General features: G+C 43.3%; 1 protein-coding gene across 5 annotated transcripts in view; it reads right to left on the minus strand.

The window, feature by feature from the left end:
- GALNT18 (polypeptide N-acetylgalactosaminyltransferase 18) overlaps positions 1–10,010 on the minus strand; it is a 459,241-nt gene that overhangs the window by 447,865 nt on the left and 1,366 nt on the right. The window lies entirely within an intron of this gene.

The raw sequence follows: 10,010 nt of genomic DNA on the forward strand, positions 1-10,010 counted from the left end.
ACACACACACACACACACACACACACACACACACACATACACTTCGATAGAGTGGTTAAGATCAAAGATCACAGATACTCCGAGCTGGAATGAAACTCAGAAACTATCTGGCCAAGAATCTCTGCTATAACTTTGGCAACAAGGGGCCAGGAAGTCTCTACATAAAACCTCAGGATAAAAGGTGACGCCCTCCCTCACTAACAGCAGCCCACCCCCCTCCTAGACAGCTCTGGGTGCTGAGATTTCATGCCGTATTTTGTTTCCCTTTACCTCCAGTCCAGCTCAGCCTCTCCACTCTTCAGTTCCTTTCAGCACATGCTCTAGGGATTCCTCCAAGGTGTTCTCCCTCCATCAGGAGGGCATATGAGAGATTAACTAGAGAGAGTTCACATTATCTGTGGAGTTCCTTTGAGACAGGAAGCACATAGATATAAAACCTTATTACTGCAATAAAGAGAAACCTGGAAACCCCTTCATTTGGGGGCTGTGTTCTAGGCAAGGCAAAACGATTTGTATAGTGTAGGAGATCAAGGCAGATCTTCTGCATGGATAATAGGAAATGTCACCAGCATCTACTAGAAGAAAGATTAGTTCAATAAAAGAAGAAAGCCCCATTTATGGGGCCAGGGTAAGATTTTTGCTTACTTTTCACTTCCCCACATATAATTCACATGGTTATTAATATGGACTCCTACTGTTTTGAGCAAATAAACAGCTGCTGATGTTTTGTGACCAAAACCACTCTATTAAAGCTTTCTTCTGTAACTGTGCTTTCTCCTTCTTCAAACCCTAAGAGGTTCTGACAGAAGGGGCAAAAAACCCTGAGTGCCTACATGCATACCAGCCCTGAACAAATGGCTGAAAAGAAAGGAGAAGGGAAGGGGCAGAAGAAGAGGAAAGGAGGAAGTTTTAGCTCTAAAGTCAGAAGACTTGGATTCAGATTCCACCTCCAATAGTCACTACCTCTATGGTCTTGAGGAAGTCAAAAACTGCTAGGGCCTTGGTTTCTTCATTTGTACAATGAGGGAGTTGGGGGGTGGCCAGGTAGCACAGTGAGTAAGAGCACCGGCCCTAGAGTCGGGATAACCTGGGATCGAATCCAAGCTCAGGCACTTAGCACCCACCCAGAAACACCTGGCAGTGTAACCTTGAGCAAGTTACTTAACCCCAGTTGCTTAGGGGCAGCCAGGTGGTGCAGTGAGTAAGAGCTCCTGGCCCCAGAGTCGGGATGACCTCGGATCAAATCTAGGCTCTGATACTTACCACCACACCCAGAAATAGCTGGCCGTGTAACTTTGAGCAAGTTACTTAACCCCAGCTGCTTAAAAAAAATGAGAGAGTTGTACTCCATGGCTTCTAAGGACCCCTCAGAATGGTAGGAAGGTAGTAATTCTTGATGAATGTGAATGACAAGAACTTCTCTTTAAAAGGGTGAAATTAAGTCAAAGGTGAATTCAAAAAGCAACAGAAACAGATATGTTTGGCACATGCTAGGCCCTTAAATATGCTTGTTGACTATTGATATGGCGCCAGGGAAGGGATCAGAGGTTGCCCTGGTTTTCATGCATAGAGTAATGCATAGAGTTTCAAAGGATCACAGATTTAGAGAAGAAAGGAAATTAAAAAAAAAAACCCTCCCAATTAATCAATCAAGGATTCACTAGATATTTACTCGGTGCCTGGCATTGTGCTAAACCCTGAGGATAAAAAGACAAAAGTGAGACAAGACTCATCCCTCAAGGACCTTATATTCAATTTTATATTATTTCACACTTTAGGGAAACTGAGACCCTGAGAAAGTGAAATGATTTGGTCAACATAACATAGTAAGTAGGAGAGCTGCCATTTGAATCCAAATCCAGCCCCCCTTTCATCATACCATGCTGCCTCCATATCCCTCCCCTGAACAAAGATCACTACTCTAAAGCCCCTGGTGCCCCAGCCTCCACAACCCTCAATCTATAGCTGACACCACCCTAATGATTACCAGAGAGTTCTTATTTCAGAAAAGTTCCTGGCGGAAATGCTCTAGAGGTGAATTCTAGGAAAATTTGGGAATCATCCATTTGGCCAAAGTAGTAGATAGACTGAGAGGCAGAATTCACATCAAGGTACCTGATCGGAGAGTGAGGGGAGAGGAGAGGAGAAAAACAAAGATAAGCATAAGATGTCCCACCAAGAAAGACTCAGTCCAACAAACAAACTCAGAGAGTGAGAGCGAACTATAAACTGAAAGGGCAAGTGTGATGTACTGCCTGAGGAGACTCTCATCTGTGGGGGTTTACTGTTTCATCTTGCAAGATGAGTAGGGAAAAGGAATTGAAGAGGAGAAAGCCCCAACCACATGACAAGAAAAGGTAGGGAAAGAGAGTTGTGCATCTCAGGGATTATTTATATTAGAAGCCCCGAACCCCAAGGTGGGAGCTTGGAGTCCTGGGTCAGAGGTGGAAGCTAGGACTTTAGAAACATGACTGGAAAGTAACAAAGAGAATCCATAATCTCATAAAAATAAGCATAGAGCCTACTCAAGTGATCAAAACATGATTTAGTGGACAGAGTACCGGACCTGAAGTCAGGAGGAGTGGTGTTCGTATAAAGGCTATGCCAATGGTTAGTTCTGGGCCATGGGCAAAAACCTCAGTTTCCTATCTATGAAATGGGGATAAGAATACTTCTAGCACCTACCTCATAGGCTTTTGAGCCTTAAATAAGATACGTGAAACACTCTGCAAACTTTAAAGAACCAAAATAAATGCCTGCTATTACTTATTATTCAAACAGGAATGTCAGAATTGGAGGGGTTTTTTTTTAAACATTCCATTTCCAATTCTCCTAGAGAATCTACACCAACCTACGTATCATGAGCAAGTAACAATTTATGTCAAGTGAGTAGAAAATAATGTTGAATTCATTTATTTAATGCAGCATACTTCTTGAGGATTTTTTTTTCTTTTTAAATCTTTGGATTGCCTTTTCTTGCATGCTTTTTTCCCCTTCTGCTCCATCAAGACATGGCCCTGGTCTATTAATAAATTTCTCAATCCAACCTTAAATTCTATTACTGTGCTGTCTCCAAGTATCAATTCCATTGTTACTAATGCAATTTTACCTGCAATTGCTGTTCACTCACAGGGATAACAACAGCTCACATTTATATTACATTCTCACCTCTGATAAACTCAAAGCACTTAGCAAACATCATATACTTCATCTTGAAGATGTTCTTGCTATTGATAGAAGTTAGACCTTCTTATTCATACTGGTGATTGCCTGGGGAAAGAGTTACTTTTAAGTGGAACACACAGGGTCATTGAGGCTAACCAAGGAAAGAAAAAACTACTCTTCTGAGTTACAGATTTAAACCAAATATTTTTGCCACTTCCTACCTAGAGTACCTCAGGCAATTCACCTCACACATCTCAGCCTCATCAGTAAAATAAAGGGTATCAGAATAGATAGTCTCTGGGGTTCCTTCGAGCTCCAAATTTGGGATTCAGACATAATACATGACCATTTTCTAAATTTTTTAAGGGACTAGTTTTTACACCACATACAGTCTGTTATCTTGGCAAGCAACCTGATATTACTGATTGGATGTACATTAATGTGCATATAATGTGTCTAATGTACTTTCATGAAATGAAAATTGTTAATAATACATTCTTCCTATTGTTGGAATGAACTCGATTCAATAAGGGAGGATAATGGATTTGGAAATCAATCAGATGCTCTAACACACTATTAATTACAATATTCAAAGAAATGTGCTTGAAAATAATCCATTCAATAATTCAATTTCTTTTGTGGATGTTTAATTTCTTGTTTCTCAAAGTCTCCCACTTCCTCCCCTTTAAAAAAAAAAGTGTGATCTTGCCTATTTCCATAAGATACTTCTTATCAAATGTCTATTGTTATGCTCATAAAAAGTCTTTGTTTACGGCTAGGTTGCAAAGTGAATAGAGCACCAGCCCTGCAGTCAGGAGGACCTGACTTCAAATGTAGCCTCAGACACTTAATACTCACTAGCTGTGTGACCTTGGGCAAGTCACTTAATCCCAATTGCCCTCCAAAAAGCAAAAAAAAAAAAAAAGTCTTTGTTTAAAATACCCAAGCCAAAAATAACCGTTGATTTTTTTCAAAATTACCTCAGGAGTATTCAAACTCCCTGACAGCAGGGTCCTTGACTTTTATATTTTTATCCCCAGTAACTAACATGGTACAGAGCCTATGGATACAATATATGCTTGCTGAACTGGTTATACAATTGCACTCTACAACTTCTCAATCCCTGTGCCAAAATGTAAACTCATCTTTGACACCCCTCTGAACTCATCTGTATGCTTTGTTTACAAGGCTTCATCTTTCTTCTCCAAAATCAATGTTTTATTCACCCTTATTTTTGTTCAGAGCCGGACCAAGGTAAGAAGCACATTTTTTTTAAGTTAGCCCCCTCATTTCCAATCCATTTCATTCAAAAAAAAGTTTAAGATCTGCAATTTACACTCCCTAGAGATTCCCAAACACCATCTAATTAAATCATTCAAGCAGAAAACAAATTAAGATGAAATATTAGGGCAACCCCCATGAGGAAAATATACTTTTCAGTTTTGACTGAATGAAGACCTTGGAGTGAGTAAGGTTCCAAAGTTGCTTCTAATTGTAAGGGCTATCCATTCATATTCGTTAGGCTGTATGGTGACATTTCAGAGAGGCAGCCCAGACTGCTTTGGAATCAGAGGAACTTAGTTAAAATTCCCACTTTACTCCTTAAGAGAAGCTTTGTGACTTCAGTGTACTGGACCTGGCCAGGTTCCAATACCTCCTCCAAAATCTCCTAACTGTGTGACCATGGGCAAGGCACATTGTAATAACAATAATAACAGCTAACATTTATGTAGTGCTTACCATGTGCCAGGCACTTTACAATTATTATCTCATTTGGTCCTCATAACAATTCTAAGAAGCAGGTGCTATTATTATCATCTCCATTGAACAGATGAAGAAATTGAATCAAACAAAGGTCAAGTGACTTGCCCAGGGTCACACAGCTACTAAATATCTGAAGCTGGATTTTGAACTCAAGTCTTCCAGACTCCAGGCTCAGTGCTCTTTCTGCTACCCCACTTACCTACCCTTTAACCTCTGAGCCAGTTTTCTTATCTGAAAAATGGAGATGATAATATCTGTAAAACTTATTTCGCAGAGGTTTTGTGAGGTTAAAAGGAGATAATGTATATAAAGTCATTTGCAAACCTTAAACTTCATGTTGTTAAAAGTTATTTCCTTGGTAACGTCTCTGGATCTCAGTTTCCTCAGCTGTAAATGATGGTCATGACTAGCTCTAAATCGGCATTGTTATTGTTTTGTGATTTTTGATACAGGCTGAACTATACTCTGAGGGCACATGAATATTATTTGTAGAATGATCATAAGCCACAAATAATCCTGGCTCAGTAGCATAAACTAATAGAACTGTCAACAAGCTCACTCAGCCATGTTGGTCAAGAGCCCATCCTTTGGATCAAGACCAAATTGGTTTATTCAGGTACTGTATAGGCATTCTTAAAGCACAGGTCTGATCATGTCTACTCTTCCATTCAACAAACGTCAATGGATCACTATTACCTTTACTATAAATACCAACACCTTGGGCCTTTGAAGAACTCCACAATCTGGCTCCAACTTTTCTTTCCAGACATATTTCATATAACTCCATCCAAATTGGCCAACTCACCTGTACACAACATTCCTTTTCCCGTTTCTGTGCCCCATGCCAGCAATGCTCTCCCTCCATACATTTGCCTCTTTGAAATCCTAATTCTAAAGCTCAGTTCAAGTATCATCTCCTGCAAGAAGTCTTTCTGATTCCTCCAACTCACCCCCTGCAATTACTTTGCACATAAATCTTCCCCCCTAGAATATAAGCCCCTTGGAAGCAGGCTGCTTTGCTTTTGGTTTTTGTATACACAGAACCACTCACAGTGGGTTCTAGATAAACTGAACTAGGCTCTGAGGCTACATGAATATTAATTGGAGGATGATTATAAACCAAGAATAATCCTGACTCAGCAACATAAACTAAGAGAACTGCCAACAAGCTCTATCAGCCAACTTGGTCAAGGACCCACTCATTGGCTTCCCTGAATCAAGACCAAATTGTTTAAAAGTCTGTTGACTGATTGATGAGCTGAGCTGAAGAATCTTGATCCCTGAAGCCTGGTTCATCGAGTCCTTTAAGACATTTATTCTCTAATGTGCTCAGGGAGATTTAGTATGCCCTTTCAAACCTCTATCTTTAAAAAGGTAAAGCCTTGTTGCTTTGTTGGCTCCCCCAGGTTTTTGGTTATGAACAATGCCTAATTGCAGGGTTTTTCTTAAAGAAAGACACAAAACCTACTCTATTTTAACAGCACATTCACTAAATGGCTCACAGCTAATAACTGCACATCTGGTTCTCACAGAAGAATCTTTGTATTGTACTCCGCCTGCCTCTTTTTCTGACCAAAGGGAAATGGATGGGAGTATCACAGAATGATAGACTCTCAAACTCAGAGCTGGATGAGACCTCTGAGGCCACCTAATCCAACTCCTACCTGACCAAGAATGCCTTCTTCACCATACCCAAGCAGTCTTTGGTTGAAGGACAAGGAATGCCAACCCACCACCTCCCGAGGCAATGCATTACACTTATCTTTATGGCTTGAATTATTGAGAAGCTTTCCCTTCCATCAAGCCAAAATCTCCCTCTCCTCAGTCTCCATCCATCACTCCTGGTTCTGGCATCCAAGGCCAAACAGGAAAAGTTCAATCCCTCTTTAGTATAAATATTCCTCAGATACTTTCTTCACTAAGTCCCAAACAGAAATATGTATATAAACGGTGTCTTTAATCCAGCATAGAGAGCATTCCTCACTTTGAAAGTAATTGATTATATTGATACTTGTTTCCAGCACTCCTGTCTCTGGCCTGCTTTGTGTGGCTCCAGGTAATCACAGGTTAAGGACCTGTCCAGATTACCTTTAAAATTCTGTTAACAGTGATTGGTAGCAGAAGTTTAAAGGGGGGGGGAGGTGAAGCCTTGAGCCACTAGACCTTTTCCAGAAAGATGCTTGCCTCATCTAGCAGTTTCAACACTCTGACTCTCTTTCCATTATCAGGCTTAGACTTTGATCAAGCCCACCTTTCATTGTGAGGAATGTTCCAGGGACCCTTTTCTTGACCCAGATCACTCTGGTAAGGGCTGTTGGTTTTGGTTTTGGTTCTTTTTTCTATTTTTCTGCACACTAATTGGCATTTGTTTTTGCATGCATCTGGAAGCCTGAAAAATATGCTATCTGTTCCTTTATCCAAGTCAATCAGGAAAGAGGCAAATAGCACAGGATGAAGCAGCAATCTCTAGAGTCCACCACTAAAGTTGTTCTAAAGAATTGAACACCAGAACATAAATGACTGCTCCTTGGATCTGGCCATCTAACTAGCTCTGAATTCATCTAATGATACTATCGTCTGGCCCGTATCTCTCCATCCTTTCCACAAGAATACCACAAGGGATGGTTATATGGTTTGTTGTGGTTGCTACTTTCTTTTCTAGACCTTTACTAATCAATCCTTTAATAACACAAACTACAATTTTGCCAATCATTTGACAAGTTCACAGATCTGTGGTCTTCAGGCTTCATTTTATTTCCCTTTTTAAAAACTGAAATGGTAGTCCTTCTTGAGACCTGTGCCACACCTCTTCTGTTCTCCAAGGTCTTTCAAATCAGTAGCAACTCAGCAATCACAGCTGCTAATATTTTTGGTACCCTGGGATGTAGTTATAGGTTATAGATTTAGAGTTGGAAGGAGCCTTAGAAATGAAGAAACTGAGGGCCCAAGAGGTTAAGTGATTTCTTTGCCCAAGGTCATGAAGGTATCAAGCGGCAAAGCCACCTTGATTGTGGACTCTTAAGGGCAGGTGGGTGATCTCCTACTATATCCCTACATATTGGGGGTTTCAGCTCCTCATTTGCCATTTTGTTCTAACTTTTCTAGGCCAAAGTTCATTCTCCTTAACAAATAAAAATAAAATACAGAGTTCAGCACCTCTGCCTTTTTCCCATCATCCATTAACATTATCTCGTTGAACCTGAGCAATGACTTCTACCTCATGCTTTCTTGGTGCCTCCTTTTTCCCCTATTATAGCTTGAAAGGAAAATACCTTTGTGGTCGGCCTTAGCTTTTCTATTCAGGACCCCTAAAACTACACCCCAGGGTCCCAGCTCAGTCTGACGTCCCTATTATTTCTCCTGAAAACATCTGTAAATAAAAAGCACACTTCTGGAAGCAGACTTGAAATGTTCAAGTCAGGCCACCAGTGAGCCTCATTTCACAAAGTTCTGAATGCCCCTGAGGCAAAAATTCCATTTCTACTGAGAAGTAATTTTTGGAAACCAGATGTACCTGATGATAAAGTTCAAGTAAGACTTAGCAGCAACAGGCTTCTGACAGGCAGAAAAGACTCGTTCTGTCGTGGCCTGGTTAATGGACAGAAGGCAGGTGTGCTGTGGAGAGCTGCAGATTCAGGCCAGTTGTTTCTAACAGATCTGCCCAGCAAAAAGAGAGCTACACTCTTTGTGACTCCTGAACAGTCAGCGGCAAGATCTGGCCTGGGGAAGACACTGAAGTGGAAAGCTCCCTTCCAAAGGGAGAAGGCCGAGCCCCCTCTCCACCCCTTTCCAACCACAGGGGCTGCCGGGTAGAAGACAGACCTAACTCAGTCTTCGAGTGGGGATAGCAGGTGAGCCCGGTGCTGCTGGATGGCTTGAGTGTAAAATTCAAGCACGCCCGGCACTCGACGAAGTGGGGGGGAGGGGGGGGGAGGGAGAGACCGTATGGAGCGTCCCACCTCCTTGTCTCTCTCAGTCCGGCCCGTCCTCAGTTATGAGCCTGTCAGGCAGGGGGCAGGGCGGGCTCCAAAGGCTGTCACACCACCCGGGGTGGCATAAGCATCTTCCAGCCAGCTCCTGGCCAAAAAAACCCAAGCAAAGAGACAAGAATATCCTCCTTCCTTGAAGCCAGTAGCCGGGAACGAAGAGCTGACACCGCCTAGCACGCATCAGGAATGCTCACGAAAAGGGATGCTTTAAGCCTCCCCTCGACACACATAGGCACACATAGGCAGGCGCGCGCACGCACGCACGCACACACACACACACACATACACACACACACACACACACACACACACTGACACAGAAATAGGCAGGCATATTCAGGCATGGAGGCGCAGGGAAGCAGTCACACTAGGCTCGAGGTCCTCAGGATCCCCTTCCCCCCTCAACTCCGGCCAGGATCCCCCGTGCTCTTCCCAGCCGGCCGCTTCCCGATCTCTCACTTCCAGGGTCCTGCTCCAACACCAGCTCCAACTTCAAGGCTGCCAACCTAGTTGCCTGTCCATGACTATGCCCAGGGCCCCAAGATCCCAGGGGCTCCGAGATTCATCACCTGCGCCCCCCTGGGAGATCAGTATTCACAAGTGGCTGAGTAGGGGGCCAGAGGCTGAGCAGAGTTGAGGGGCAAAGAGGGGGTAAGGCTAGGGGAGGGGAGGGGAGGGGCGGTCACTCACGCCGGGCTTGCGAGGCCCCTCCCCCAGGGCCGCAGGCTGGGGGATTCCCGGCTTCCACGCTCCTTCCAGCTGTCCAGCTACTAGCCCGGAAAGGAGAGCAGGGCAGACTGAAACGGTCGCGCCGCCTCCTTTCTTCCTTGCTTTCTCCTACCGGTTCCTGCAAGCCCCCCTACCTCTACCCCCTACCGAGCGCGCCTTGGGGGTGGGGGTGGGGGGCAAGGTTTGCTAAGGCCCAGTTGCTGTTTCCCTACCCCAAGCAGCAAGGAATGAAAGACAGTGTGTGTGTGTGTGTGTGTGTGTGTGTGTGAAAGAGAGAGAGAAAGAGAGGAGAGAGAAGAAAGGAGAGAAGAAAGAGGAGAGAGAGAGAGAGAGAGAGAGAGAGAGAGAGAGAGAGAGAGAGAG

Source organism: Petaurus breviceps, unplaced genomic scaffold, assembly GCF_028583685.1.
Source record: "Petaurus breviceps papuanus isolate PSGF00001 unplaced genomic scaffold, PetGlider_PUasm1.0 188, whole genome shotgun sequence".
Lineage (NCBI taxonomy): Eukaryota > Metazoa > Chordata > Mammalia > Diprotodontia > Petauridae > Petaurus > Petaurus breviceps.